The sequence below is a fragment of the Lissotriton vulgaris genome, chromosome 3_1 (genome assembly GCF_964263255.1).
Source record: "Lissotriton vulgaris chromosome 3_1, aLisVul1.2, whole genome shotgun sequence".
In the NCBI taxonomy this organism is placed as follows: Eukaryota; Metazoa; Chordata; class Amphibia; order Caudata; family Salamandridae; genus Lissotriton; species Lissotriton vulgaris.
Genome location: NC_141689.1, coordinates 55303231 through 55317853, shown reverse-complemented (window position 1 = coordinate 55317853; position 14623 = coordinate 55303231).

The following is a 14623-nucleotide window of genomic DNA, read 5'->3' as shown; positions in this document are numbered from 1 at the left end:
AAAGCCTCAGTCAGAAACTTGGGTCCGACGCCATGCACTGCCTTATAGGCAATGCAGAGGGTCTTGAATTTGATTCGGCTCTCTACTCTAAGCCAATGAAGCTGACGAATGGCGAGAGTAGTATGCTGGCGGCGAGGAATGTCTAAGAGAATTCTAGCAGCCGCGTTCTATATAGACTGTAGCTTAGACAGCACAAGTTTCTGGGAGTTAAGAAATAAGGCATTTCCATAATCGATTTTGGAAAACACCAAGGTGGTAACTAAGGTCTTCCCAGCTGAGATAGGGAGGTAAGGCAGCAGTTTCTTAATTTTCTTTAGAATAAAGAAGGGGGATGACACAACCTTGTTGACATGAAGGTTGAATGTCAGCTTGCTGTCAAAAATAACTCCCAGGTTCCTCGCCTTTTCCACTGGGACAGGTGGAGAGCCTAACTGGTTGGGCCACCAAATGGGGGACCATTCTGGGGAGAGATTGCCAAAGGTCATAACCTCGGTTTTGTCCGAGTTAAGCCTCAGGCAGTTGGAGGAGATCCTTGTACTGACAGCAAGCATAGTCTCCTGGAAATTGGCTGCCACTGCTGTGCCATCCCTGTGGATTGCCAGCACCAGTTGGGTGTCATCTGCATAAGATGTCAATCGCACCCCGTGGGCCTTTATTACCCTCGCTAAGTCCGCTACGTAGATGTTAAATAACGTAGGACTTTGCGAGGAGCCCTGTGGAACTCCACAAGGTAGTGCAGACACGGGAGAGTAGAAGTTACCCAACTTGACTGTCTGGGTGCGGTCGGCCAGAAAGGATGAAATGAGGTCTCTGGCCGTTCCGTTTATCCCCAGAGCTGTGACACGGTCGACCAAAATGGCATGGTCGACCGTGTCAAATGCTGCAGACAGGTCCAAAAGAATCAGAATGGCTGCACCTCCCTGGTCCATAATATCATGGACCGTGTTCCAGCGAGACAAAATAATATCTAATGTTGTACCAGCATTTTTTTGAGCGGATTCTGGACTAGGAGAGGTTTGCTTTAGTCTTTTAAGATTACCGTTTGAGTCTTTGGTCTTGGGAGATAAACCCATCTTGTCAGCCATTCGAGTATACAAGGAAGAGAAGAAAAAAATAGGAACATGTATATCCTTGTGAAGATATAAGACACTTTTCACAAAAGCAATGAATATAATATTGTATCACCTACTTTTATGATTTTTAAATGTGCATTATCTGGAGCACAGCAACATACTTGCAAGTGGAGACAAGATAGCCAAACTTCCTAAGCAATTCGAACATAAAGCTCTATATCAGGGAGCACCAGTGGCAATGTTGAGCAGCTTCCAAACGTTGCCATCAACCATAAACAACAGGATTAGGCAGAGAGTCACGAAAAGTCATTTGTTGATGAGCATATCACTGAACACAAAATGGCGGCCATTTGCGGAAGTAAATGGAAAAAGAATCTTGTCATGAAACAGGAGACACAAGCCAGGTAGCAAGAGTATTAATAGAAACGTGAGTAGCCCTCCAACTGTTCTGTCATAGAAAGAGACGGATTAAAATAGCAGGCAGTCATGAAAAAAGCAAGAATCTTCCACCACATGAGGAGCCGCCAGAAAACAGCATATTGTGAGGAAAAGCGCACTCGCAGAAGGCAACAGAGGAAATTCAGCGAAAAAGTACCTCTTCTGCGAGATAAAGGATTCTCCGGTGAGGCACGCTAAACAGATGTTGAGGAGAACTCGAGCACCGCCACTAGGTCAGAAAATGGCGGCCGCTCGAAAATCCTGATGTGAAGGGCCCTGTGCCGATTTTCAAAGCCCTCCGAGCAGCGTGTGTGCCAGGAATCGCACAAACCACTCACGGCATGCTCCGAAATGAAATGCGGAGATGATGATAAACCAAGAAAAATACCAATATTGCCACATTATTTGAATACTGGATCTCGGGTGATCTCTCGAATGACTGAATTAAGCAGTAATTCTCAATGAACCATGTTTCAGACTGAATCGGTTTTGTTTTATTTTAAACTTAGATGCATGTATCAGTTCAATATGCAATTTTTTGTTTTTTTGATTCAGGGAACATTTCTTTAGTTCCACAATGAGCACAGATTTGAAACAAATAACAATAAGTACAAACAATAATTAGACAGCAAAATCACAACTAACACTCGTCATTCATACCACACAAAACAATCAAGATATAATACAATTATTTACAATCTATACAATATCACAGTTGAAATACAGACAAAGCATTGGAAATCAGTAAGTACACAATGTTATTATTTTCTGAAATGATCAAAAGTTCCTAATGCTGAATAGAAGAGGTCTACGCGTTTCGATAACCCCTGGTTACGGGGAAATCTCATCAGGACCGTGTGCCTGTGAATGGAGAACGAGATTCGATCAGAAGGGGGGACAAAACCAACTTCCTCACAACGCTACAGTGGGAGAAGAGAAAACTAATCATACCTCTCAGTAGCTGGCTTTGCTTTTGTGGTTATCACTGTTGGTAGAAAATGAGGTGGATTTTAAGCCTCTAAAGTGAAAGTGCCAGAGAGGCAATTATTCAATCTCAACAAGAACATTCACTCGTGTCTACTTACATCGTGTTACGCCTACTGCGGCTGTTTGTAGAACTGGAAAAAGGTCGGGTTGATGCGGGTAGCTGGGGGGTAGAGGAAATGGTTTTAAACTTTTGGGGGGAGCAACTCGGTTTCTTTTGTTATTGTTTAAAACAAGGAGACTTACTGTTATTTGTTAAGCGCAGGGAGTTCACATGTATCACAGTTTAAGTTGAGCGAATCAATAGCGTGCTCCGGTTTTCCTGTAAGTGAAATGGAGCAGGTATCAGGTATCCGGATTAATTGTAAAGATCGCCTAACTTGCGGTGGTTAACTGGCTTGTGTAAGCGTTTTACCTGTAAGCGTCGTGTCCGCTGTCTTAATCGGGGGGTCTGCGCTCATCGATCTCTGTTCAGTAAGTCCAGTGACCGGCACCTTCCAGTCGGTAACTTAGCTCTCGCGTTCGGTTGGGTTTAAACTCACTTCCTGGTTACCCGGGGATTATGGGGATTGTAGTTCTTTTGCCCGTTGTCATGGAGACGGGCTGCGTTTGGAGTCTAGAGTGTATGGGGCCGTAGGTCTCGGTCTCTATGGGAAACAGCAGTCTGAATCTCAGTCTTTTCAATATCATCAGCCTATTAAAGGCGATAAAGCTCGGAGAGTTCATTAAGACCGTTTATAGCAGAGTTAAATTTAACTATTAGCATTGCTTCCGTGTGTGACAGTTTCTCTTCCATGTCACCACCTCTGGGGTCTTTCTCAATTTTAGCAATTACTGTCCATCTTAGCTCGTCAACGGTATGTTTGTGATTGATCCAATGGTTAACCAGTGGGGCCGTTAACACATTCTTTTTAATGCGTGATTTGTGCTGGGTAATGCGACATCTCACCTCTTGACTTGTTTTGCCGATGTAAATTTTATCACAGGGGCATTTGATTCCATATACGACGAACTTGGATTTACAATTTGTAAATTTGTCATGTTTCCACGATATCTGTTTGTGCTGGAACAGATTTCCTTCCTCAGTACTGGCACAGCAGATACAAGAGCCACATCTATGATGTCCTTGGATCGGTGGTAATCCAAGCATGGTACTGATTGTTGGTATGCTCGGTTTGACTGCTGCTCGAACTAGGTGATTGGCTACGCTTTGGTCCTTTTTGAAGGCAAATAATGGTTTATCTTTAAATGTCTCATCGATGTTTTCCACTAGATGCCAATTTTGTAGAATTGTTTTTTTGAAATCATTTGAATTTGGGCAGAATGTAGAGACACAAACCATCCTATTTTGGGGTGGTTTGACCTTATTTGTTAAAAGTGTATCTCGGGGGATCCACCATACTCTTTTCATCGTTCTTCGGAGAAGTTTTATGGGGTAGCCTCTTTGGGAAAGTTTTTCAGTCAAGTTAGCAGCATGTAGCATATATGCGTCCTTGAAATAGCAATTTCTCTTGATCCGCAGGTATTGTGAAAAAGGAAGATTCTCTTTTAGATTCCGTGGGTGGCTGCTGTTAAAGTGCAGTGCCTTGTTTCTGTCCGTCAATTTTTTGTACAGTGTTGTGACCAGACCATCATCTGTCGGGTACACTTCGACATCGAGGAATGCCATTTTAATTTTGGAATAGTTAATGGTGAATTTGATTTCCTCCGTTCTCGCATTTAACCAGTGGTGAAATTCCTTCAGTTCTTCTTCCGTCCCTTTCCATGTCATAAAAACATCGTCAATATATCGACTCCAACTTGTGATCTTTTCTATGAATGGGTTCAACTGGTACACAAACTTTTCTTCAAATAACGCCATAAAAAGTATGGCTAACTCCGGTGCAAAGGGGCAACCCATGGCTACCCCACTTATTTGAAAAAAGAAGTCTCAGTTGAAGTTGAAGAAGTTCTTCTTTAATGCCAGTGTGGCTAATTGCAGAATGAATTCCGTTGGTACTCTGGTAGGTCTTGGTCGTTGGTCTAGAAAAAACTGTATTGCATCCAGTCCATCACTCTGGGGGATCTGGGTATACAGTGAGCATACATCCATCGTGACTAGAAAGTCTTCATTTTGGTTGAATGGGATAGTTGGTAGTTTGTTCATAAAATCAGTTGTATCTCTAAGAAAAGATTTAACTTCTGTCATAAAAGGTTTCAGAAAAAAGTCTACAAACTTAGACACTGGTTCGAATAGTGACTCGCATCCCGAGACTATTGGTCTACCAGGGGGATTTTGTTCATCTTTGTGGATCTTGGGCAAGACGTAAAACAAAGGTATTCGTGGGGTGTTGCATTTCAGGTATTCGAATTCTTTTTTGCCAATTATGCCTTCTGCTAAACCTTTTTCCAGAATTGGGTTGAGTTGTTGTTGTAATTCTGCGGTCGGATTGTGATTTATTTTCCTGTAGCATTGTTCTGGTGAGGCTTGTCCTTTTTGCCTCATTGTTCTGGTGAGGCTTGTCCTTTTTGCCTTTCATTGTTCTGGTGAGGCTTGTCCTTTTTGCCAGTAAGCCCATACCCTGTATATGGCCGAAATGAAATGCGGCACTTCCAAGAAGTCCTCGCTGCGAATGGGAGACAGGAAACCCTCCAACGGCCTATGTCGCCTCAGAGCTCAAGCGCAGACTGCCATGTCACAGCGGCGCGCAAGCCATGCCCCCCGGGCTGCTTGAGTTCATTGCATGTACTTTCTTGTTGGTGGGCTGACCATGTGGGTGGTGGCCATTTGGTCCCAGGATGCTTGTTTCCAGTCCAGGGAAGACATGACTTGGCAGTTCGGGCTGGACTGTTCCCATGAGGCACACGGTCAGACTGATTTGTATATGGCCATGTCTGAACTGGGGTGGCTGAGTGAGCTAAAGAATGGTGATGGATTAAACCCAGATCAGTTGACTGGGGGTGAGTGTTTGATTTGCTCAAACACTCCGTCCATCTTCCCCTTTTGTATCGCTTTGTTTGCCCTAAGTTGGCAAGGTATGCTCAGACGTGAGTCCCTTGTTCACTTGGCCACTGGATTCAAGATAGCCTGGCTGATGAGGTTTATGAATCCAAAACCAGTCCCAGGATGCTTGTTTCCGGTCCAGGGAAGACATGACTTGGGAGTTTGGGCTGGACTGTTCCCATGAGACACAGGTTCAGACTGATTTGCATATGGCCATGTCTGAACTGGGGTGGCTAGGTAAGCTAAAGAATGGTGATGGATTAAACCCAGATCAGTTGACTGGGGGTGAGTGTTTGATTTGCTCAAACGCTCCGTTCATCATCCCCTTTTGTATCATTTGGTGAAGCCAGGCATTGTGCTTTTCCAATAGGCCTGCATTGTCTGTTTTTTACTCCTTTTCTTTTTTTTGTGAGCGCCTGGCCATGTGGTGGCGGCCATTTTGTGGGACCAGCCACTGTGCTTTTGCCATAGGCCTCCAAGCTTGTGGCCTACTCTGCCAGTAGGCGCAGAGGTACTCATCAGTCATCATGGCAGTTTGCATGAAAGTTAAACAACAATGTTTTTTGTTGTCAGTTGAATTTTAACGCCATGTATGGCATGGATTGCTTTGGATTGATTTGAAAAATGTGTTTTTTGGGGTGGAATCGCAGTTTTTGGAAGTGTGTGAAATAAATAGGGCTTCTCTGCCAGTAGGTAAACCTAGGAGTTCAACTCGCGTAGTCTTGGTAACTTTGCATAGTGCGACAACACGACCCACCTAACAGTTTTTGTCTTCTTCGCACGCTCAATCTGCGTACTCGCGCACACGATAAATAATTTTTGTACAGTTTGCGCTGCCGAACACGCCGAATTTGCAATCTCGCGAGCAATATGTCTCGAGTTGCATAAAACCATCTTGAAAATGATGATTTTGCTCATTTTGCCAAAAAACTTTCTCAGTTTGTGATTTGGCTGTAGTTTTTGAAGCATGGAGTCATTTTTCTGTTTTCAAATTTTTTTAAAAAGAGGAAGGAAGATATACAGAGACCTCAACTTCCTGTTCCTGTCCTTTGTATGTACTTTGTTGTTTGAGGGTGGGCTGACCATGTGGGTGGCGGCCATTTTATGAAGCCAAGCATTGTGCTTTTGCTATAGGCATGCATTGTCTGTCTTCTCTTTCTTTTCATGTTGTTGTGGGTGGCAAGGCCTTGTGGTGGTGGCCATTTTGTGTGTCCTTCCACTGCGCTTTTGCCATATGCCTCCAAACGTCTAACCTATTCTGCCGGTAGGCCTAGAGTCCCAGAGGTAGTCATTGGGGTGCTTGATGTAGCTGTGTCTATGTTGTTTGTTGAATTTAAACATAATTTAGGGCATGGATGGCATTGGATTGAATTGCCAAATGTGGTTTTTGGGGTGTAGTTAACTTTTTGGATGTGTGTTAATAAATGCCTTTGTTGTGTGTGTTGTTGTTGTGTAACTTTCCAACCTTTTTAGCAATGCAGATTTTCTTTTTTGCAGGAAGCTGTGATGTGTAACAGGCGTCCTCCTTTGTATGGCCATATAGGGATATAAGCCTGCTTGAGTTCATTGTTTTCTGGGCTTTACCCAAGGTGCCTGTAATGAGTGACCATGTAGCTGGGGGCCGTAGTGGTGGAAGTAGTAGTGAGCTGTTTTGTTTTTGCCACAAAGGCATGTGTGTTTCTATTGCTCCTGTTGGCTTGCTATTTCCATCACCATTGCTATCTGCTGCAGGTCACTGATGCTGCATTCGTCCGACAAGATGCACAAATTAAGGACAAACAAGTTCCACTTCCACTACATTTGTATTTTAGTTCTTTCCTATTCTTACTCTTACTGAGTGCACTAACACTACTAATAATTAAAATTAAAGCACAACAAATTCCACATTTGACTGATGTTCTTCTGCCTTCTTTGTATGTAGGAGCATAAAATACTAAGGAGGAGGTTTCTGTCATCATTCATCACCCGTTTTACTGCCGGACTGACGTCCTTCTGTTGTACGTGACGTAGGGTGTGACCTGACCAGACATCTCTGCAACTTGTGCAACTGAGTGCTGCTGACATCTGTTGAAGATGGGCCCAAAGAAAGCATGTACCAGGTCCTCCAAGACCAAGAAAGTTGCTGAGAAGAAGAAGGAAGAACAGAAGAAGGAAGTGACACTTAAGTCTGGTGTTGACCCCAAAACCTTTTTTGGGAAACCAAAAAGTACGGATGCAGCAGCGGTGTCCGGGGAGCAAGCTGGGGGCAGCACCTCTGCATCAGTGGGCCCAACCCACCAACCCAGGCCCAAGCAGATGAGTGTGGAAGGTAGCCAACCTAATGGTGGAAAGCAGTGATGCTGAGCCTGACCTAAACTTATCGCTATCTCTAAGTAGTACACAATCAACGCATGAGGGAACACAGCAGATAAGTGGTGAACAACAACAACCGCAACACCGCCCGATATAGTAGTTGTTGTTCCTCCCGAAGTAGGGGCAGTTCAGGAAATTGAGCCTCATGCAGAACAAGAAGAAGAGGAAGCCATTCATGCAGGAGATCTATTGTCTTCCAAATCCCCAATAAGGAAAAGGAGGGTTAGTCCATCGAGTTTTTCCGCCAAGTATCCCTTACTAATCATCTAGATCTCACTTGGGAGCCACAACAACCTGAGCATGAGAGGGAGACACATCCCAAGACCAGGCTAGGGAAATGGAAGGTTCCAGAAAGCCTTACACTTATGGAGGTCGATGTAGAACAGCAGGATAATGATAGTGATGAGTCTGACCCAGTCATCACAAGCATCACTCCCGGAGTCGAGGACATGGAGACGAACATTTTTACCCTATCCAGAATGGCTGCGAATAATAGGGATGTAGCACGCATACCTCCAACGCAGGCAACACTAGCACGACATCCAGCTTCCATATTTACATTAGCAAAGGGCCGGCAGCGTCCAACATCCAGCACACACACACACACGCACCACCTCAGCAGAAGTAGGTAGTGGTACTACTGCACAGCCACACAGTCAAATTTAACACACATCCTCCAGTTAATCCGGCATTGGAAGTGGCACCTCTAGCAGGAGACTAAAGTTAAGCTCCTCAGTGTGGGACTTCTTCACGGTTAGCCTAAAGAAGGAAAAAATTGCTATATGTTCCATTTGTCATTCCCCTGTTAGTCGTGGTAAGCTTGGTACAAACTATGGTACCAGAGGCCAAATGACCCATTTGAAAAAACAACACGCAATCAGGTGGGAGGACTACCTTTGTAGCATAAAAACTGGAACTATTGATGTTGGTGGTGATAAACGAGTAGAAGGTCCACTTACGGTCGAACAGGAAAAATAAGAAGAGGGAGACATTCTATCTGGTAGTGGTACACAAAGTAGACTGCAGTGGTACAGCCCACATCCTCAGCATCAGCAACATCTCAGTGGCACAAGAGGAAGAGTCAGCTGGAAACACCAAGGAGTACTGTGATACAATGTGCTGCGTCGAGCTGAACAGAAAGAAATACCACGCAGCGTACCATTCTTAGCATGTATACTAGGCAGTAGGGAAAGTACAAACGCAACCACCCAATAGCACTTTTGTACAATGCAAAGCTGGCTAAAATGTTAGCAATGTACCGTCTCCCTTTTTCTTTTGTTGAAGGGGTAGGTTTTCTGGAATTTGTGACAACCATCTGCCCAAAATGGAAGGTTCCCAGCCGCTACTTTTTTGCCAGAGTTGCTGTTCCAGCACTACATCACAACGTGCTGGAATTGTCTGGAAAAGCCTTTAATCAGAGTGCTGTTCATAGTATCCACCTGACAACAGACATGTGGACCAGTTTCCAAGCCACTGATTATATTTGCATCACTGCACACTGGATTGTTTTTTCAGGTGTTAGAGAAAAGCTATCTGCAGGCGTTGACACTGCTGAGATTTTTAATGACACTCACAGACATGCAACTGTAGCCATGTTTGCTATGGAGAAATCTCTGCTGGAAACATTTTGGCTGAGTTTAACAGCAAGGTCTTTGAATGGCTGCCACCAAGAGGGCTTAACATTGGTTTTGTTGCCACGGACAATGGCAGTATTGTAGTTAAGGCCTTGAAAGATGGTGGCTATTTCAGTGTCCTGTGTTTGGCACACTGCATTAACATTGTTGTTCAAGACTTTCTGAAAAATGAAAGCCTAGTCAGCAACTTACTGACCACCTGCAGAAGAATATGCACACATTTCAACCATTCTTTTAAAGCCCGGAAGCAGCTAAGGGTCATTAAACTTGAGAATAAAATGCCAGTCAAAGCACTCATTCAGGAGGTGCCAACACGTTGGAACTCAACTTATTACATTCTTGATTGTCTGTTTGAGCAGTACATACCACTTAATGCTCATGTCATGACAAGAAGATTAGGGGATCCTACTGTGAAATCCATGACCGTTGAGATGTGGCAATGGGACCTCATTAAATACATGACAGAGATGATACTTCCATTTGAGGTCTTCACACGTGCAGTCAGCAGGGAGGACTGTACTATGGGCCAAGCTATCCCATTGGTGTACATGCTAGAGCAATATCTGAAGGAGGTGTCTGAAACATACGAAGGTGTGGAAGACAAAGTAGACGCATGCTATTTTGCGAACGCCTTAGCTTTCCGCTTATCTGACAATACAAGGATTCAAAATAAGATTGTGTCACATCGACATTACATTACTGCCACAATTTTGTATCCACGGTACAAATTATTTTTGAGCAGTTATGCAGTAATTCCTTTTTCAGAAGGGGATGTTGCCAAGTACAAAACTTTAATAGCTGAGGAAGCCTCTGATTTAGAAAACAAACGAATCTCAATTAGAGGCCTGTCAATGCCAGCCCAGGATAGTGCAAGTACTACAGGGCATCCAGAGTCAAGTTCTTCTTCAGAGCATGAGAGCAGTGTGTTTGCTTCCCAGCAGTCACCAACACTACCAATAACATCAACAACAGCACCAACAGGATCTGACTCATCAGACTCTGCAAATAAAATAGCTACTTGGTTTCTACGGAAAGGGATGGGTAAGTCCATTGCTGATGCAAAGTCAAAAGAGGCCAAGCAAATCGGAGCACCCCTGAACATTGAGCGGATGGTCCAGGCCTATCTGGATGACACAGAGCTGTAAACAACACGGGTTACCCAAGAAGTCACTGGGACCTGGGCAGAATACTGGTACAGACAAAGTGGTCCCAGATGAAACACAAGTAACTAAACAACAATTAAATACATACAAGGATACTTATAACAGCATTGTTTTTAATCACAACGTGTAGTTAAAAATTTTTTATAAAATTAAATACATAGTCAATCACATAGAATGCCCCTAAAAGAAGGAAAGGGGAAGGGATGGTGCTGGACTAGTGAAAGTATAGAAACTAGAACATTGGTCACTAAGACCGAAATGTACCAACAGTTGTGCTAAATTAACACAATGGTAAACAATGAATTTTAAACTAAATCAATTAATCATGCCTCAAATAAAATCACAAATGATAAATGTGGAAGGAGGCTGAATGCAAACAGGAAGTGTCGACGTTTCGACCCAAGTGAATGCAGGCGTGGTATAAACCTTGCTAAAGGGTCTTCATCAGGACATGGGGTTACGGGAAATGGGGCGAAGGATCTGTATAAAAGAAAAAATTAAATGAAAATTACTATGGGTCACATTAGATCCCAAAAGATCTTATTTAAAAAAGGGGGATAAAAATAAGTGGGGCCAAGAGGGAGACATAGTCATATATTGGATATGAGGAATACATCATAGTAGCAAAGAATCCATAATTTAAACAGACATCTGGTGAGGTACGCTGGTAAAGAAACCTCAAAAGCACAATGGTATGGTACGTCAGGTATGCGAAATACCTCATAGTAGCAGAGAATCAGTGGTTATAGATTGACATCTAATGAGGTACGCTGATTGAAAGAACCTCAGAAGCACAATAGAAAGAAATGGCCGGATGGAGGGCCAACATCACAGTTAAACAGTCAATAATGATATACTGATACAGGGCGTCAACTCACAAGTGCATCAAAGGCTATTAAAAGCATACCAAAAAAGGAAACTTTAATGTGGCGGATCTCGTTGAATGCTGGTAGGGTCTTGAAGATACGAATTGTGAATTGTATCTAAAAGATCAAAAAGTATATTCAGTGAGGGACCTCTATATGGGTGGGTGAACGTCACAGAAGGTGGGTTGTAACAATGGTATTTATATTTATTCGAGAGAGAAGGGGGAGGCTCGACATCAAAATTGCAGCAGAATGTACAAAACCAATGCTCCCTGGTTGCACCTGTATATTCTGAACATTAAAGGCTAAACAGTGAGATATAACATCATTTGCCTAAGCAATTGGCATACCTGTAAGTAAAATAATGGCCAATGAAATACAGGGATTCAGCTGTAGTAATTATAGGGAATACGGGTCCGTGCTAGATTGTGTCAGGCCGTCCTAGTCGATGGAAACAGGATCTATAAATAGCGGGAAAATCTGTTAATATTTGAGATCCCCACGTTAATACAATCACGCACAATGTGTTTAAAATGACATGCCTAACTTCCGTAAGTCCGCTAGGACCATCAATTACACAAACTGTGTAATACGTAAATGCGATTGCAGAGTGACATACCTGCCAAAGACAAAGATACAGCAGGACGGGGGTTCCGGTGTAGCTTTAGACCAGGGGAAGCATGGATCACTACTGTGGTGGCGGTCAGCTCCACTCGGCAGAGTCTACAAACATTGTCGAGTAAAGCATTACTAAACACATCCCCACGTTAATTTAGGATTACTTATAGTTAGTCAGGCTCACATACCTAGTAAGGCAAAATTGTCACAGATCATGGGGGTTCGGTTATGTTCGTGACATGCACGGGACCTCGCTGGTTGGCACAGGACCTCGCCGGTATGGAGTGCGGTCCGTTAGCGGTGAAATTTAATCGAAACAGTCTAGAAGGGGACAGGGCAAATAGTGAATGCCGGCATCCGTCACAGCATAAAATATAATCAAGCCGCTACCAACAGGAAACAGTTACCATAAGGGCTGTAGAACTCGGGAAGTCTACGCGGCGTCGCTCCTAGCAGGGCTAAGACGGGAGTGGCTACTGAAGCTGCTTCCTAGTAACCAATCACGTGACCCCTAATCGGCATGGTCAAAGAAAGGGGACTAAACCAGAAACGGGAATCAGTCTCAAAGCAGTGACAGGATCCAGGGCATGATTTAGCACGGAGAACCGTGTAAAGGCTTGAACAATAAATAATAATTAACCAGTGATATCAAAAGTCCAGATATGGGTGATGACATTAATATTTCTTGATGTGCCATATTTAGAGGAGATCGATACTTATAATTACAATCATGTATATGGGCATCAACATTGTACACACGGGCTATCTGTAGAGGGACCAAGATTAATCACACAAAAAACAATATATTGGGCCAGCATAACACAAGGACATAGTTGACAAACAGGAACTGGCTTACATTTAAAGCGCAAAATTATTGTATGGTAATATGGACATAACGGCGTACCTGTCGGGCACGATGGTAAAGGCCGTTAATACTAAAGGATTGCATATTTAAGAGATTAATCCAGGTGATCTGTTTACAGTACTGACCGGCATTCACATTTATAAATTAGCCATTTGAGCAAAAGTGCTCTCAGTTTCATGAAACTGAGAGCACTTTTGCTCATGTCCATATTACCATACAATAATTTTGCGCTTTAAATGTAAGCCAGTTCCTGTTTGTCAACTATGTCCTTGTGTTATGCTGGCCCAATATATTGTTTTTTGTATGATTAATCTTGGTCCCTCTACAGATAGCCCGTGTGTACAATGTTGATGCCCATATACATGATTGTAATTATAAGTATCGATCTCCTCTAAATATGGCACATCAAGAAATATTAATGTCATCACCCATATCTGGACTTTTGATATCACTGGTTAATTATTATTTATTGTTCAAGCCTTTACACGGTTCTCCGTGCTAAATCATGCCCTGGATCCTGTCACTGCTTTGAGACTGATTCCCGTTTCTGGTTTAGTCCCCTTTCTTTGACCATGCCGATTAGGGGTCACTTAATTGGTTACTAGGAAGCAGCTTCAGTAGCCACTCCCGTCTTAGCCCTGCTAGGAGCGACGCCGCGTAGACTTCCCGAGTTCTACAGCCCTTACGGTAACTGTTTCCTGTTGGTAGCGGCTTGATTATATTTTATGCTGTGACGGATGCCGGCATTCACTATTTGCCCTGTCCCCTTCTAGACCGTTTCGATTAAATTTCACCGCTAACGGACCGCACTCCATACCGGCGAGGTCCTGTGCCAACCGGCGAGGTCCCGTGCATGTCACGAACATAACCGAACCCCCATGATCTGTGACAATTCTGCCTTACTAGGTATGTGAGCCTGACTAACTATAAGTTATCCTAAATTAACGTGGGGATGTGTTTAGTAATGCTTTACTCGACAATGTTTGTAGACTCTGCCGAGTGGAGCTGACCGCCACCACAGTAGTGATCCATGCTTCCCCTGGTCTAAACCTACACCGGAACCCCCGTCCTGCTGTATCTTTGTCTTTGGCAGGTATGTCACTCTGCAATCGCATTTACGTATTACCCAGTTTGTGTAATTGATGGTCCTAGCGGACTTACGGAAGTTAGGCATGTCATTTTAAACACATTGTGCGTGATTGTATTAACGTGGGGATCTCAAATATTAACAGATTTTCCCGCCATTTATAGATCCTGTTTCCATCGACTAGGACGGCCTGACACAATCTAGCACGGACCCGTATTCCCTATAATTACTACAGCTGAATCCCTGTATTTCATTGGCCATTATTTTACTTACAGGTATGCCAATTGCTTAGGCAAATGATGTTATATCTCACTGTTTAGCCTTTAATGTTCAGAATATACAGGTGCAACCAGGGAGCATTGGTTTTGTACATTCTGCTGCAATTTTGATGTCGAGCCTCCCCCTTCTCTCTCGAATAAATATAAATACCATTGTTACAACCCACCTTCTGTGACGTTCACCCACCCATATAGAGGTCCCTCACTGAATATACTTTTTGATCTTTTAGATACAATTCACAATTCGTATCTTCAAGACCCTACCAGCATTCAACGAGATCC